The sequence below is a fragment of the Lacerta agilis genome, chromosome 2 (assembly GCF_009819535.1).
Source record: "Lacerta agilis isolate rLacAgi1 chromosome 2, rLacAgi1.pri, whole genome shotgun sequence".
NCBI lineage: Eukaryota > Metazoa > Chordata > Lepidosauria > Squamata > Lacertidae > Lacerta > Lacerta agilis.
Window position 1 is genome coordinate 15104135 of NC_046313.1, and position 17464 is coordinate 15121598.

The 17464-nt window shown below is 43.5% G+C and overlaps 1 protein-coding gene across 3 annotated transcripts in view; it reads right to left on the reverse strand.

Annotated features, from left to right (window-relative positions):
- Window positions 1–17464, reverse strand: part of CA10 (carbonic anhydrase 10) — a 314314-nt gene that overhangs the window by 141521 nt on the left and 155329 nt on the right. The window lies entirely within an intron of this gene.

Consider the following 17464-nt stretch of genomic DNA (forward strand, 5'->3'; position numbering starts at 1 on the left):
CCCCCAACCCTGCCTAAGAAGATGTAATGGCCATTGGTAAGTATGGCTGAATCTGATCAGAGTTAGATTGCCTCACTGCCAGGGCTTCTTCACCCTGAACAAGGAATTCTGTCAGAAATCCCAAGGCATTGAAAAATGAGAATCCTGTGAAAGAACCTTCTTTCATATGTGGTTGACCTGTAAAAGGGTAAAAGGGTATTGGGAAATAATTTATAATTGTCAGGGAACTGTCCCCGGCGCAGCGCAAGGTGGTGGAAGGGCTCTCGGGATGCTACAGAGAGCCCCGACCCCACCTGACCAGCAGCACCTCCTCTGGCAGTGGAGGAAGCAGCGAGGCTTCCAGCGGGGAGGGGCATGCATTTCAGGGTATGGAGGGAAAAGGCTCTGAGGATGCTGGAGAGACCCTGCACTCCCCTTGCTCAAGGGGCGATGAAGGAGACACGCAGCTTCCGGCATCCTAAAGGCGCCGAGGGGTGAAACGAAAGGATGGGAGGCGGGGTTTCCGTATACCGAAACTCTTTTGTTGGGGTCAGAACCGGAAGGGGCCATTCCCGGATTCTGACGGCGCTTGATACAGACATGAACTTATTAGCTCTGCACTGTACATAGTTTGCACAATAAAACTATTAAAGGAAATTTGGAGTTTTGCCTGCTTACTCATGAGCAACTAACCAAGGACCTTACAATAATGAATTGGAAAAAAAAGGTTTAAAAGCACCTTTCCCAAAAAAAACCCCAGAGTCCTTTTTGTTGGGGATAATTCAGATGGAAATTTCCAGGTGTCAATAAAGGTTGTTTATGTATGCCACTACAGTGGCCCATGTTTTGTTAGCCCCCAAATGTGAAATGACTGAGATCACAACCAAAGCAGAATGGCAACTTAAACTGATGGAACATGCACAGCTTGCGAATCTAACTTATACAATAAGGGAACAAGAAGAACATACGTTTAGAGAATATCGGAAAATGTTTATTGAATACATGGGGGGAAACTGTGTACACTTGAAAACGCTGGCAGCGTTAAGATATATTCAACAGTGTAAATAAGTTTCGACAGAAGTAATAATAGAATACTGAATGGTTTAGTTTATATAAAATATGCAAGGATTTATGCTATGCAAAATGAATCATGGAAAGAGAAGAAGGGAAGTCATTGATATTTTAAGGTTGTCTGAATGAATATTCTAAATTGTGAAACAGAATATGTGTGTGTGTGTGTGTGTGTGTCTGAAAAGAAAAAAATTAGAATCCTGTACAAATCCAGATGCATGATGCACAACAAGTACTGCTGTCTAGCTAGTTTGAGATGAATAAAATTATACATAAATGTAAAATAAATAGATAGCAAATACAAAGACAAAAGCTCCCTTATGCAGCACGCTACTAACCACTTCAAAGTCACCCTCAGTTTGAACAATGAATTAGTCCAGAATTTGAATGAAAAGAAATAATTTTCTACTGCTCTTCAATGGAACTTCAATTCTTATGAAAGTTTTTCAATGAGCTTCATAAACAACCTTCTTGGCAGAAGGCTATGCGGATTTTTTTTTTTGAAAAAAATAAAGCGCAATCTTCATAAAAATAATTAACTCTATGCAAATAATGTATCAAATGCACGTACAAACCATACTTCAAAAGTTCTTTTCTGTTACTATGGAAACTTCTGAAGTCATTAGTTTTACAACTGCACTGTAGTTCTATTGTCCACTCAAGACTAACAGATAGCGAGGCTTGGTGTCTTGTACTCAAGGTGTCTTGTACTCAATTATGGTGCTGGAGGAGACTCTTGAGAGTCCCATGGACTGCAAGAAGATCAAACCTATCCATTCTCAAAGAAATTAGCCCTGAGTGCTCACTAGAAGGACAGATCCTGAAGTTGAGGCTCCAGTACTTTGGCCACCTCATGAGAAGAGAAGACTCCCTAGAAAAGACCCTGATGTTGGGAAAGATGGAGGGCACAAGGAGAAGGGGACAACAGAGGATGAGATGGTTGGACAGTGTTCTCGAAGCTACTAACATGAGTTTGGCCAAACTGCGAGAGGCAGTGAAGGATAGGCGGGCCTGGCGTGCTCTGGTCCATGGGGTCACGAAGAGTCGGACACGACTGAACGACTGAATAACAACAACACTCAAGGCTTACAGGAACTCCAGGAAAGCCTCCATTTGCTCAGGCATTTTAAAGTTTTAGCACCTAGTTTAATCTGCTGTTGTCTAACTGCCTTTATTGCTCTCGTTTATGATGACGCTATATTATTATTAATTGTATTTTATTTTGATTTGGCTGTTTCTTATCTATGCTCTTATGCCACCCTGATATCTTTGATGATGGACGGTTTACAATTAATTTATGAAAACCATCTTTAATAAACCAAGTATCTTGATGTATTTGTAGCTGGCTTTTGTAGGAAGCCATAAGGTGGTGAAGCCGTAAGGTTTCAACATCCAAGGGAAGGAGTAAATCCTTGACAAATAATAATAATAATAATAATAATAATAATAATAATAATAATTTATTATTTATACCCCGTCCATCTGGCTAAGTTTCCCCAGCCACTCTGGGCGGCTTCCAACAGAATATTAAAATGCAATAGTCTAGTAAACATTAAAAGCTTCCCTAAACAGGGCTGCCTTCAGATGTCTTCTAAAAGTCTGGCAGTTGTTTTTCTCTTTGACATCTGGTGGGAGGGCGTTCCACAGGGCGGGTGCCACTACTGAGAAGGCCCTCTGCCTGGTTCCCTGTAACTTCACTTATTGCAGGGAGGGAACCGCCAGAAGGTCCTCAGAGCTGGACCTCAGTGTCCGGGCAGAACGATGGGGGTGGAGATGCTCCTTCAGGTACACTGGCCCGAGGCCATTTAGGGCTTTAAAGGTCAGCACCAACACTTTGAATTGTGCTTGGAAACATACTGGGAGCCAATGTCAGTCTCTCAGGACCGGTCTTATGTGGTCTTGGCGGCCGCTCCCAGTCACCAGTCTAGCTGCCGCATTCTGCATTAGTTGTAGTTTCCGGGTCACCTTCAAAGGTAGACCCACATAGAGCACATTGCAGTAATCCAAGCGAGAGATAACTAGAGTATGCACCATTCTGGTTGCTTACTTTCAGATATGCATAGGTATGCAGACGAAGGAAGTGTTCTGTTAAGTACCAAGGTCACAAACCACATGGGGCTTGATAAATCAAAAGTACCAGAAACAAATCGGAAGCCAGTGCCAGTGACAAAGAACTGACATAATGTGTTCATAGTAACAGGGTTAACAAGAGTTAAGAATAGGATGGAAACAAGAGTCTTAGAAGCAGCAGAAATACAGATGAAGCTCAAATGCCGCCTGGGATCAAGTAGGTTGTAAATCAAAGCCATTTACCATATTTTGCCGTGTATAAGACTAGTCCCCCCCCCCCCCGAAAAAAAATAATGAGACACCTTCTCATATACTGAATAGGGGTGGAGGGAAACTGTTGTGAATTTTTTTTTTTTTGTAATAATCTTTGGAACTGTACATCCATTGCCATGCAAATGGAAGACAAGGGTGAATGTGCACAAAGGCCTTTTAAAAAAATCTAGGATAAAGTGCTGCTACTTTCTTTTTTATGTTAGGCCCATGAATTTTGGTATGTCTGCTCTGAGTAAAACCTAAAGTTGACTACCACCCGAGCTAAATATAATACAACGATCATAAATGGAGTTTACAGGTTTCAGATGTAGGAAGCCATGAATTTAATTTAATTTACTGACCCCCATCAGTCACTTGGTGGGGCCAGTTAGCTAAATCCGGCTCCATGATATTATACAGTCATACCTTGGTTCTCAAACAGAATGCGTTCCAGGAGTCCGTTCGACTCCCGGAACCGTTCGAAAACCAAGCTGCGGTTTCCGATTGGCTGCAGGAACATCCTGCAGCCAATCAGAAGACACGGAAGCCGTGCCAGACGTTTGGCTTCTGAAAATTGTTTGAAAACCGGAGCACTCACTTCCAGGTTTTGAACGTTCGGGTGCCGATTTGTTCGGTAGCCAAGGCGTGTGAGATCCAAGGTACAACTGTATGTTATGTAGCCCACGCTTTCAAAAACTTCATTTTAAACTGATGAACTGCAAATTTGTAAGTTGCGCATACTGCTACACAAAAATGAGAGTCCTGTTTCGTTAAATCAATACCTGATGTCTACGGTGACCTTAGTGCAGCAAACTTTTTTGTGTGGTACTAATTAAGTGAAACCCTCGGAAAATCAACACCTTCTATGGGAGAACTAGCTAATAATTTACTGTCGTAAATGGATACATTTTGAAAATAACACAGTGTTTTATTTATAGCTTTAATAGCACTATCTTGCTTTAATTGTTACAACAATCATGTATACTGTAGAATAGCATTATTACCCCCACAAATTACGAGAGAGTGCCCTGTCTAAGGCGTCTTCGTGAGCTTACGGCAGAGGCAATATTCAAACCATGGATTTGCCGATTTATACGTCACTCCACTTCACCAGCTGTCTGCAACACCGCCACTTTAGTGAAAGCAGGACCTGTTGAATTTCTGCCTGTCCAGCTTTTCTTAAAGACACATACACAGTTTCAGAAATGGTGATGGCAGCCCTGTGCTAATTATGCTTTACTTGCAAGTATCCTTAAAAGACAAAGGCTCTTTCCCCCGAGTCCTCCTGTTCTAATTGGGTGGCACTGGAAGTGTTTCCAGGGATGCCATGGGAATACCTGCTGTTTTCATGCCATTGTTTTTTTTTTCCCCTTTTTGCATTTTCTGACTCACCGTCAATTCTGGGCTGAGCGTGCATAGGATTTAGGGGCAGTCCTGCTTGCATAGTGACAGTGTACAGTGGTACCTTGGTTTACAACCATAATCCGTTGTGGAGATCCGTTTGTAAACCAAAACAGGTTGTAACCCAAGGCATGCTTTTGCCAATCGGGCCTAAAAAAAAATTGTTCGTAATCCATAATAATAATAATAATAATAATAATAATAATAATAAATGGGTTGTAATCCAAAAAAAGGTTGCAAACCGGGACACGCACTTCCAGGTTTGATGTGATTGTAATCCAAAACGTATGCAAACCAAGCTACCACTGTACCCCACAACTGGAGTAAAGGATTGCTCGGCCCAGCCTTCATCTGCACTGAAGAGTGGCACAGAGTCAGAAGAAGAAGAAGAAGAAGAAGAAGGAAGAAGAGTTTGGATTTGATATCCTGCTTTATCACTACTCAAAGGAGTCTCAAAGTGGCTAACATTCTCCTTTCACTTCCTCCCCCACAACAAAGACTCTGTGAGGTGAGTAGAGCTGAGAGACTTCAAAGAAGTGTGACTAGCCCAAGGTCACCCAGCAGCTGCATGTGGAGGACCGGAGACGTGAACCCGGTTCACCAGATTACAAGTCTACCACTCTTAACCACTACACCACACTGGCACCACAACTGATACTTTGAATGTGTTGATGACTGTGTGCAGCCTAACTCTGAGACTAAACAGCAGCATACAGTAATCCCAAGGCTCAAGGTCACTCACGAGTCTAGGCATGACCTTCTTGTTTTTCAGTGGCCCCCCAATAAACAATAAAAATTATGATCACATTTCCTGGCAGGCTTGGAAAAACCCATTAATTCTAGTGCTGAATCCCAGCCACGGCAGTCACTGCCAACAATTTCCTTCTTTTTTTGGGGGGGTGCGTGCGTGTGTGTTTCGTGCCCAGAATACCACGCTGTATTCCCTTTGTTCCCCGCCGCACACGAGCCTAATGTAATTTGATAATTGCGACACGGTAGGACATTGCGGAGACATGGGTTTGATTAAAAAATTAATTTCAATACACAAGGATGCTGCCTCCCTTGGAATGGTTATGAAAGGCTAATCAAGGAGAAGCGAACCAGAAGACTGGCATTTCCTGGTATGTGGTGACACCTGCCACTCTCCTCCCAGTATCGCAGATTGACAGCATGATGGAGTGAAGAAACTTTGACAGGAGAGGCACGCACAGCCGATCGGAAACCAAAAGTAAGTTTAGCCGCCTCGCAAACAGAACCCCCGTTGTTAATTCTGTCGCAAGCCACAAAGACTGATGGGGTGGAAAGATCTTTTAAACGTAATAATAAATACATATGTATCTGGGTGAAGCCTGTGCCTTAAACAACAACAACACGCACACTGATGTGATTAAATGGAACAGGTGTAAGATGCAGAAGGCAGGGGGAAGATATTGGAGGTTTTGTGTTTTGGATGTGTTTCAACCCCCCCCCCCCCAAAAAAAAAATTCTCAAAAGCTAGCTCTCATCTGTTGTACTCACTCTCTTTTAGTCAACATTAATCTGCACAGATGGCAAAACATCCTAATCTCTGCTACCAGCTGCAGAGGGGGAATTTTTTTTTTTAATGAAATGGGAATTTGAAGGTTTATATAGAAAGCACTAGAATCTCTATTAATTCCACCCCACCCCACCCCACTCCCGATGCCCAAATTACGTTATTTGGCAGGTACCGTGGTGTGTGGACAATTAGTAGCGTCTACAAAACCCAGCGTCAGTTACCATATGGCTTGGCTGTCATTAAACTTTGGCCTTGGTAACAAGGAGAATTCAAAGGTCCAAGCTGCCCGATACAAATACACCCCATCGTGAATGTGAACAATTTCAGTCACCCATAAATAATCCCTTACGTCCAAGTAGTCTGATCCTATGGTTAGGCTTTGTGGCACGTTAGAGCAATGACCACTGAGCAGAATGTAAAAATAAATAAATCTTTCTTCAACATGAGCCTGAACTGAAACCAGGTTTCATCTGGTCTCCATCCAGGGTTCCCCCCAAGCTGGAACTCGCCGGAACTCAGTTCCGGCATGTATCAGGTGGGCACCATTGCCATGATAAGAGAACAAGGGAGGTTCATGGTGAATTCCGGCACCTCTTTTCTAGAAAAAATAGCACTGTCTCTACCCAAAGGTTCTGGATCCCAAATCAGCAATGATAAGCAAGGGTGCCTTAGAACTAGGGACGTGGAGAAATTTGATTCAGTTTGTGTTTAACTGACATTATCCAGAGCAATATGCAAACAGAAACACAGCCATCCTTTGAAAATTCACACTACACTTCTCCCAATTTTGCAATGCAGTTCTCCAGTACAAAAATGCATATAATAGGGTAAAAATGAACATAGCTGTGAAGGTAATATACAGAAATGCACTGCATTAGAAAAAAAAGAGCTTCGTAATAATGTGAGCTTTAGGCAAAACTGCATAGAAAAATGTGTGTAACTGGGATAAATTTGCATTAAGATGCGAATGAATTTTCATGAGGAGAGTTCTTTTTTAAAATAAATAAATAAATAAATAAATCACATTTTTTTTTAATCACAAACTGAACTGGAAATACAGATAACTGAATTTAAGATGGGAAAACTAGAAAACTGATACCGGCAGATGTGGAACATATGGGGAATGGAGCCACCAGCAGGCTATGTTCATATAGATATATTGTTTGTGTGAATTGGGCCCTCCATTTAGGACACCAATATGGAGTCACCCTAATTCCCAAAATCCCGATGGCAAAATAAAATAAAATAAATCACCACTATCATGGGGAAGGAGGTGAAAGGTAAAGGACCCCTGACAGTTAAGTCCAGTGACGAATGACTCTGGCGCTCATCTCGCTTTACTGGCTGAGGGAGCCGCCGTTTGTCCGCAGACAGTTTTCCCGGGTCATGTGGCCAGCATGACTAAGCCACTTCTGGCGAAACCAGAGCAGCGCATGGAAACGCCGTTTACCTTCCTGCCGGAGCGGTACCTATTTGTCTACTTGCACTTTTTGGTGTGCTTTCGAACTGCTAGGTTGGCAGGAGCTGGGACCGAGCAATGGGAGCTTACCCTGTCGCGGGGATTCGAACCACCAACCTTCCGATTGGCAAGCCCTAGGCTCAGTGGTTTAGATGCATATAAATCCATATAATCTTTCTATCTATCTGTCATCTATCTATCTATCTATCTATTACCTACCTACCTAATGAGACAGTTTCACATTACTGGCACCTCCATGTAAACCTTGCTCAGACACAAGCCTGCTGGTGGCCCTATAGTTTTTGAAGAGATCCTAAGGGGTGGGGGGTTGCCTTATTCATGAACCATCCTCGAGTAACCACAGACATCTCGGATTAGAACATGAGGCTTTCAGGTCAGTGTGGCAACACTCCTTGTTTAGAAACTTAACCACTTCTGCTACCTTTTAAAAGCCAAGGAACCCTGCTTTCCAGGAGCCTATAAAAAAGCAACCTGTTTGCCAACTGCACTAAGAAGCTGATGCCTCAGCCTCTTTGAGCAAAGTGTTTTCCCCCCCCAAAACTATTACAGCCACCATGCGGGATAACGCAGAAAAACAGCTCCAAATGGATGCCATTGTCCTCCAACAAGAGAAAAGCGAGGCAGGAGATCCTCAGACATTGGGATGGTTACACCACAAGTGCTCTACTACCAATATTGCAGTTGTAAAGTTAACACACTCTCTTTCCTTTTACTGTGACTGGATCACTCTTGGGATTGCCAATGGATGGATTTGCCTAGAACAGAAGAGAAGGGCTGGCACAGTTTTACATGTTGTATATACTTGCTATGAAATATTTTGAGCTGGATTCCTTGGCTGGTCTGGGAATTTGTTCTCCTGTGTTTATGGCATAACATATGTTCCACGTTCTGTATTGATAGCAAGCCATTATGAAAAGGCTGGCGACTGTTTCCATGACTGAAGAAATGATGGCTGAACTCCAGAAGGTGCTCAGAAAAAGGGGACTTCCTTTACATTTCATACTGCCCCATTAGGCATAATGCATTTTGCCATTATTTTCCTTCTGGCTGATCATCAGTATCCTTTTGCACTGCTCCACCACTAGCAACTAATTTCGGCGCCTAATAGGCTAGTGGCTGGGTGCATAATGGCATGGCTATTCACAACCATCCATTAAGACTGAGCCGCAAGAAACTCAGCAACAATTTTGCAGGCCTGCTTAGCACCATTGCTGTGCCACTTGGCAATCACATCACCCTGCTTTTTCGATATATAAAAGCTCCAGCTGTTGATAGGCCAATGAAGTTCTTGTAGACATCTAAGGGCCACCCGAAACCCACCGGAACAGTGTGACAGTACGTGTACAACACTTCTTGGATTGCACCACTTCAAACAGCAGGTGGGGCATCCTATGTGACCGGTTCCTTGAAGGAAGAAGAAGACCAAGCTAAAAGCCTTTCCTGACCCACCAGCCTTCTGGACTCACGGTGGTGCAGCAATCAGACTGTTAGCACATTCACAAAACTAAGCAGGGTCTAGTTTCAAACTGGATGGGGGAACCACAGGTTGAGATTTCCTACATTGCAGGGGATTGGCCTTTGGGGTCCTTTCCAACTCTACAGTTCTATGATGCTATGATTCCATGTACAGGATAAAAAGAAATAGACCATCACCACCACTTGCAGTCTTAAACCAGTCCAGTCCAGCTGTTCCATGTACATTTTCTACACATTTTATTTGGCACTAAGGTTCAAATTCTTCCCTTGCTTTCCCCCCTATCCTCTGCTATGCTCTTTACTTGACCCACTGGGTGATTGTCCCTGTGATGATAATATTAGGATGTAGGTGTAGCTGATTAAAGCTGTTAACTTTCAAATTTATTTATGAATTCATTTATATCTACATTGGCTCTCCTGAATAAGTATTAATGGGGAGCTGTTTATTAGCATAGCTGATTGCTGGAACATTTACCTAATGATTAAAGAGAGTTCTGAAGAATTATGTTTCCACTGTGTTGCCTTGTGACAGCAAGCACAGTTTCCCTACCAAATTGCTCACCAGTACGAAGTGGTGGCAGCAGCGGGGAGAGATTTCATTTCATTTAAGATTGGAGAAAACGAATCTGAGGTAAGCCAACAGGGATAGCCTACAAGAGTAAAATAAAGCAGTAATTACAGTTTTAATATCACTCCCGCTCATTATAATCAACGGGAACTTTGCCATTTCCTGTTAGGTACAGAATCAGCAAAGACCCACAGGGGTGATTTTCTGTGGCAAGTGAGCCACTGACTCAAGTACTCTAGCCATTAAAAACCAAACATCTGAAGAAGAGAGAACACACACACACACACATATACACACAAAATAACTTTTAAAATCTTTTAACGTTCCATAAGGAGCAAGAGGCAACTTTAATAAATCAGATAAATTCTACTGCAAAACAATGTAAAAATACAGTTTGCGTTTAAAAGGTGCTTCGTTATGCGTATGCAAACGACTTTGTATGTAATAGCTCAATAAACAATCTTGGGGAGTGCGGTTGCCCCCCCCATTGCTATTGTATGAAAGACAGTTTTCCAAAGACCAGCCAAGGTGACGTTTGAACTATTGTGCAGTACAATTCGTTGCCCCCCAAATTCAGTGGGGTTTATTCCCAAATAAATGTGCACAGTTTACAATGCACACCCAGGATTACAATACACTCCCTGACCAGAAATATTCTTTGCAACAGATTTATAGTACTTTGCCCCTCCTAAGTCCCTTGTATTAGTTAAACTTAAACTTATGAGAGGTTCATTTTATTAGCGCCCCTCTCTCTAGTGGATTATGGGAAGCACCCAGTGGTATAACATTTATCCTGCCACAACCACTTAGTTTTAATAATACGGCAGCATCAGGCAGACCTAGATGATTCACTAGACTCTATAACCTTTCCCGAAAGGAATTATAGATCACATTAATCTCGCTCATAAAAAAAGAAAAGATCGCAAGAAACCCTCCACATATTCAATGAATACTGACTGGCCACACCCCAATACAAAAGGTATTGCTAACTGACACAGTTCTGCTTCCTGCCACAAGTTCGATAAAAGTATGAAAGGTTTCGGACAGGTTCCCCTCCCTTGCTCTAGTTAGTTACTCAGGAATGAAATCTATCTTCCTATAGCAAAATTCATTGTTGTCCACTCAGCTGAGGAACCCATCTGTCTGTTGGACCCAAAGTGTCTTGGCACAACTCTGTGCAGGTTCTGTGCAGAGAGTAACTTCAAGAAACAGAACCACAAGGAGCTAAAGAGGGAGAACAAACCACCCGAAAGGCTACCAGAATAAATGGTGCATCAGCAAATCTGTCAGGAGTGGTAATATCCTTTGAACAGCATCAACAATTAAAGACACCTTCTCGGCGCATGCCATACTCCCAGAGCAGCCATTAGTGGTGCCAAGAATAACAACAAAGACAAGCACCTCAGCAGTGTCACAGCTATTTAACATCAACTAAAAAAACAACAAAGCCAAGCCAAAATCACTTCACCGTCTTGTTGGGCTCTCTACAAGCGTCAATCAAAGCAGGGGGAAAGAAGGGAGGGAAGTGCACACGAAGGCACATAATGCCAGCATTGTGTATTAAAGTGTTGGCTATATATATATATGTAGTCTACACACTTTTCAAGGCTGCAATTGCTCCCTTCGAATTTCCAACGGGAGGGGTGACAAAAGGTGGGATGAGCATGGGGGCCTCATTGACACTGGGGGAGCTCAATGCAGGTACCATTACTTTGGGATAGCTCGGTTGTTGGAGCATGACTTCATCACAAAGCCGTGGGCTTGAGCCCTACATTGGGCAAAACATTCCTGCATTACAAGTGGTTGGACTAATTTACCCCTGTGGTCCCTTCCAACTCAATGATTCTAACCTGCAGGCACCATGTTTTGTGATACTAGCCCTACATACAGGAGGAGACGACGACACTCCTACAACTATGAAACACTGGTGCTTTAGAGCTGTGACCAGTGCTATTTTTCTAGGAAAAGAGGTGCCGGAACTCCCCACGAATGCCTCCCTTCTTCTCTTATAATGGCAATGGCACCCACCTGAGAGGTGCTGGAACTGAGTTCTGGTGAGTTCCAGCTGGAGAAAAGCCCTGGCTGTGACCAACTTTATTCTGTTGTGCACGTAAAACATCACAAGCTGTGCATACCTGGCAAAGTTTCTATACAGGAAACAGGGAGATGAACTATGACCTCCAGTGATTGCAGAACCTCTGTATACTCTATCCCTTCCCTGCATGCAACTATTAGGAGAAGCTATATGTTTAGAAGGAATTATATATTTTTTTACCCTTTTTTTGGAATATACCATTTTTTGCCATTGCTAATGAAAGAGGCAACTTCTGTCTTCCAACAAAGAAAGAAAGAAAGAGAGAAAGAAAGAAAGAAACACGATATCTTGAGTGTCACTGCTTGTAGTTTAGAAATGCAATAAGCTATGATTGGGGGGAAATGTCTGACACCTATATCTTGGCAACATTCAGCATGTATCCTGCCAACTATTTTCATGGGGTGAGCCAGATAACAGGATTCACCAGCTGCACATTTTTTTTGGGGGGGGGGGGTTATTAGAGGTGCAGAGGCGGAGGAGGACATAACAATAGAAAACAGCCAAAATAAAAGCACCTTTAAATTCTGTTGATTCCAGGTGTTTGCATGTGTAGTGAATTTAAGACAGTTGTATAAATGACGACAGCCCCTGTGCAAGAGGTTCGGATGCATATGCCTAAGTGTAAGTTCCGTGTATGCTATTGCATTTATGGAGCATACATATGAACATTCAGATTAGCAGATTCATCTCTATTTCAGTTTTCATGGAAGGCCAATTAAAAATGCAGTCATCAGAAGAGTAACATCTGAAGCAGCTCTTATCCTCTCCGAAAGCAGATGGTCATACAAGATGGATAGTTCTTCTCTTACGGTAACAGCTACCCATACTGGTACAACACTATCCATCTGTGGGGAGGAATTGTTGCGTTCCGAAAGCAACACGGAAAATTGGACTCTCAGAGAACCACCACTATGTAGGGTTTGCATGTGTGCAGGTGAGAAAGAGACCTAGGGGGAAAAGACAAAGAGACAGAGCTCTTGACCAGCAAGGCTCTGGGCGAGAGAGAGAGAGAGAGAGACAAAGAACCCTCTCCACTTGACCCAGGCTGTTTTATTCTACACAGGGAGAACTTGCAGAATTCAAACCAGCCAATCAGATTAAACCAGCACTCTTCACATGGGATGGTATCAGGTAGCAATGACCTCATGGTAAAACAGGAACTTAGCCTTCCCACCTACCTGACTACCACATTTCTACATCAAAGGATAGGATAGATGAAAGGATGGGATAGATTGGCATTTGGAACAGGGAAGTATAAAGATAGGAAGAGACAGCAGGAGGGTGGCAAGGAAGTGAGACTAGCATCCTGTAGTCAGAACTCTTTATGAGTTTGCCCAGTCAATCTCCCTTCTGAGGCTTGGGGGTCAAAGAGCTAAGTTTATCACAGGAATGCCTGACAAATGGAAATGCAGCATCTGGTCCCAGCAGGCACCAGCTATAGTGAGAATTTCCACCCTCCCTTCCTCAGGTGGGCGGGGTTTGTGGCACCGGGCACGGACGCCTGGCCAGGTTCACTCCCCCAACTCAGGTGGGTCCTTGAGCCAGCCCCTGGCCAAGGAGGACAAAGGACAGTGGCCGGGGGTGGGGTCAAGGGGCCAGGTAAAAAGCGGCGGAGCCGCCCAGCCACCCCCCTAGGAGAGAAACTTGCTTTGCCTGCTTATAGAGACTGGCAAAGAGTGCATAGCCCTATGGGAAAACACACAGCATTGTGGGATTTTATCAGAACCTTATGCTTATGAATCAGGCCCAGTAATTACATAATTACATAATTCCTCAATCATAATCCCCAAGTGACTGCCACATGGAAGAAGAAGAAGAAGAAGAGGAGGAGGAGTTTGGATTTGATATCCTGCTTTATCACTACCCGAAGGAGTCTCAAAGCGGCTAACATTCTCCTTTCCCTTCCTCCCCCACAACAAACACTCTGTGAGGTGAGTGGGGCTGAGAGACTTCAAAGAAGTGTGACTAGCCCAAGGTCACCCAGCAGCTGCATGTGGAGGATCGGGGACACGAACCCGGTTCCCCAGATTACGAGTCTACCACTCTTAACCACTACACCACACTGGCTCTGGAATTCCACACTGGAATCAAATATGAAACACCATGGCAAGTCAAAGCTTCTCTTTCCAGGTACTGGCACTCACAACAACCTCAGCCCCTCCAAGTGTCCCTCTTTTCCAGGGACAGTCCTGGATTTACAGAAGCCGTCCTGGTATCTGATCCGATCCTGGAATGTCCTGCTTTTCTTTGGACATTCCCTATTTTCATCAGAGAAATGTTGGAGGCTATGTAGCTCCAACACCTCCAGATTATTCGTCTTACACTCTGATTCTCCTTCAAGCCCCAGTATCCTCCTTTAGACAGACCCTTTGAAGTGGAATAGAAAAGGAGATGCTATAAGGAATAGCACGAGGCATAGAAAAAACTCTTCATAGGAGAAGAACTGCAAGCGTGAGACAAAGGAAATAACGGCTGAAACAGCAGCTGCAAGGAGCCTCTGCATCAATTTGAACAAGGGATTCCTATCCCTTTCATCCAGAGCAATTACACTGGAAAGTTTCTTTGATATATGAGACACCCGCTCCATTAACAACAACAAAAAACAACACTTGATTCCATGAAGTCTGTGGGCCGGACTACACATTATATCAAATTTGTAGCATGACACATTGGCCTTCAAAACTGAGAGTGAGTAGGGGTTATCATTAGGCTATCATTAGGCTTCCTCCCCCCTTTGGCAGTAGATAAGCAGAACAAAGGAAAAGGAGTCTTCTTACCAGTTAAAAACTTTAATGATCACAGCGAGAGAACAAAGAATCCATTTCTAGGAGTGAAGGTGCTCCCATTTAAGGGTGACACCCACTTCATCCCTAGTCACCCATGTCACTAGGTAACCTGATCTCGCAACCACTGTGCTTTCTCTGCTGCCACCTTATCTGCTCTTCTTGACCTTGGGCTGAGCAGATGAACGCTTTCAAGCGACAGTGAGTCTGTTAACTCTCTCTCTCTCCTAGTTCTTCTCCTCCTAGCTGTTCCCCGTCCAGTACTTCCCAGCTTCTGCCTTCTGAACTATGTCCCTCTGCAAACCACTGTTCCAAATCTATACTGTCCTCTTGCTCCTGGGAAAATTCAGGATCTGGAGGAGGGGGAGGGGGAGGCTCCTACCATTCCTCCTCCGTGCATCCCTCCTCAGCACGTTCCCTGACAGGAATTGCTGCACTGCGGAATGGTTTTGGGGAGCGTCACGGCTGGAGATGGAAAGGTTAAACCTGCCAACCCTGCATATTGTGGTCCTGATGAAAACCTCTCTTGTCCGGTGTTCAGCGTTGACGTTAAAAGATCAGGGGCCAGTGTTTTGCTCCATGTTCTCCACACCAACAGTACTGATCTAAGTAAACGGATTATCTATTTTCCTTACCTCCTTCAAGGACAAAGGTAAGAAAGGGCAGCCTCTCATTGAAGGTGTGGGACGGAGCATGGCTATTGTATCTGTATTTGTTTAAAAACCAATAAAGATTTGTTTAAAAGAAAAGAAAAAGATCAGCAGGTGACAGTGCTCACTGCAAATTTGACATTACCTGTTGTTTTGGCCAAACAGCCACATCCCTTTCTAGGGAACCTTCTGTGGTTCATGTGCCAGTGGTGAGCAGCATCAGAGGAAAAGGTGTGTGAGGCAATGAATGTGAATTTTACCTTAAATGCTAGGTTAATTTCTATGTAAGTTTGCACACCCCTCTCTATTTTTGTTCTGTGAACAACCATGAGACCTTTGGGTATAGGGTGGTATGTTAAACAAACAAACAAACAAACAAACAAACAAATAAAATCCTCTATGCAGGCAAGTGAGAGGCACTATCAGAGTTCAAGTGAAATAAACAAAATTAGCTCTTATTCCCTTATAGGGTACACAAGAGCCCTTGTAGAATCCTTTGCAGGTTCTCCATCGGTAGGAGTAAATAACAGAGGCCAACCAGAGAATAATCAGAAGCAAAGCAGCTAGTAAGCTCGATCTTTATTGTTCTGTTGCAACAGGGTTGACCTCCCCACACACAGGAGAGCGGGGGAGGGACCCAGAGCCATGCGTGCAAGCACTTATAAAGACATTTCAAAAATCCCCCCTTGGAGTCCAGGCAAACATTTGGTCATTTTTGAGAGTCAAAATGGTGTCAAACCTGTCTTCCTGTGCTGCTTCAAACACGTGGCCTTGTTTGCTTGGAACACTTACGAATATATATATATATATATATATATATATATATATATATATATATATATATATAATGTGTGTGTGTGTGTATACACACATACACCTTAATTTCTTACAACACAAGGACACATTCCAGCTAGGCAAGAATTCTGAGGGCCTGATAAAGGCCTGCATTTGGCCCCCAGGCCTCAGGTTCTTCCCACTTTTGTTGAGAATATCTTAAAGCTTTTGGAAAGTCCAACTGCACAATGTCAACTGGATCATCCCATTGAATCTGATAGGAGTGGATTCTATAGGTGAAGAAGGTAGGGATAGCAGGATGAGTGGTACCTCATTAGGAACGGGGGGAGAAATTACAATTCAGTTCACATATAAAGGCGGATATTTTGCACTTTCCTGAACAATACGTTAACCGAAATACAGGCATCTTCACAATTTACACTTCTCTGAATTTTGCAGCGGCCATGCAATCTGTGCAAAAATGTATATTCTAAGGTTAAGTGCGCATACGAATGCATATATTTGGGGGAAATGACATACGGAAAATGCAGTACATTGTGGAAAATGTGCTTTGCAAAAGTGTCCCTGTCAAAGCACCCCAGGGCATATACCATGATGAGGAAGCGAGCCAAAGCAGTGTCTCTCACTGCCACCAGGTAAAAGTATGATTTACTCCTGGCTGTTTTCCATCAGGCTAAAACTTCTTCTATGTGTCCTTGAGAGCCCTCAAGGTAGTATAGAACTTGGCACTTTAGACCTGGGGCGGTATGTTAAAGGAGACCTCAAAAGTTTTATAAAAAAAGATTAAAACTTTACTAAAAGGATGAAGAAAAAGCTCTCAGGGGAAAAACAACAGCAGCACCGGAATGGTTACATGCACATAAAGCATTCTTCCCAACTGGAGCAAAAGCACAGCCAAATAAATCTAGGTTAAATGCAATCCAGTTTTCCCTAGCTAGACACAGTCCCGAGAGCTAAGACATATGCCTGATTTGCCATATCTTGCACCCTTCAGCTGGCATGTGTTCCTTTGTCTGTATCCTGAGACGCACCTTGATCTGTTCATCCTTTTACCTGGTTCCCCAATTTACCCTCTGGCTGCATGACTCCCAAACACAGGGAAGCTAAATAGTCTCCCCCACCCCCTTCTCTCAACAGCAAACACAGCCTATGTGCAATCTGCATCTTTCTCAATGATTTAACCAGCTTCCAAGTTGATCTCCGGACCCAGCAAGTTTTAATAAGTTAACCCCATAGCATCCAAACTAGACCTAGCAACAACCCACTTCCTTCACAGCACCTATTCGGCAAAACTCCACACACAAATG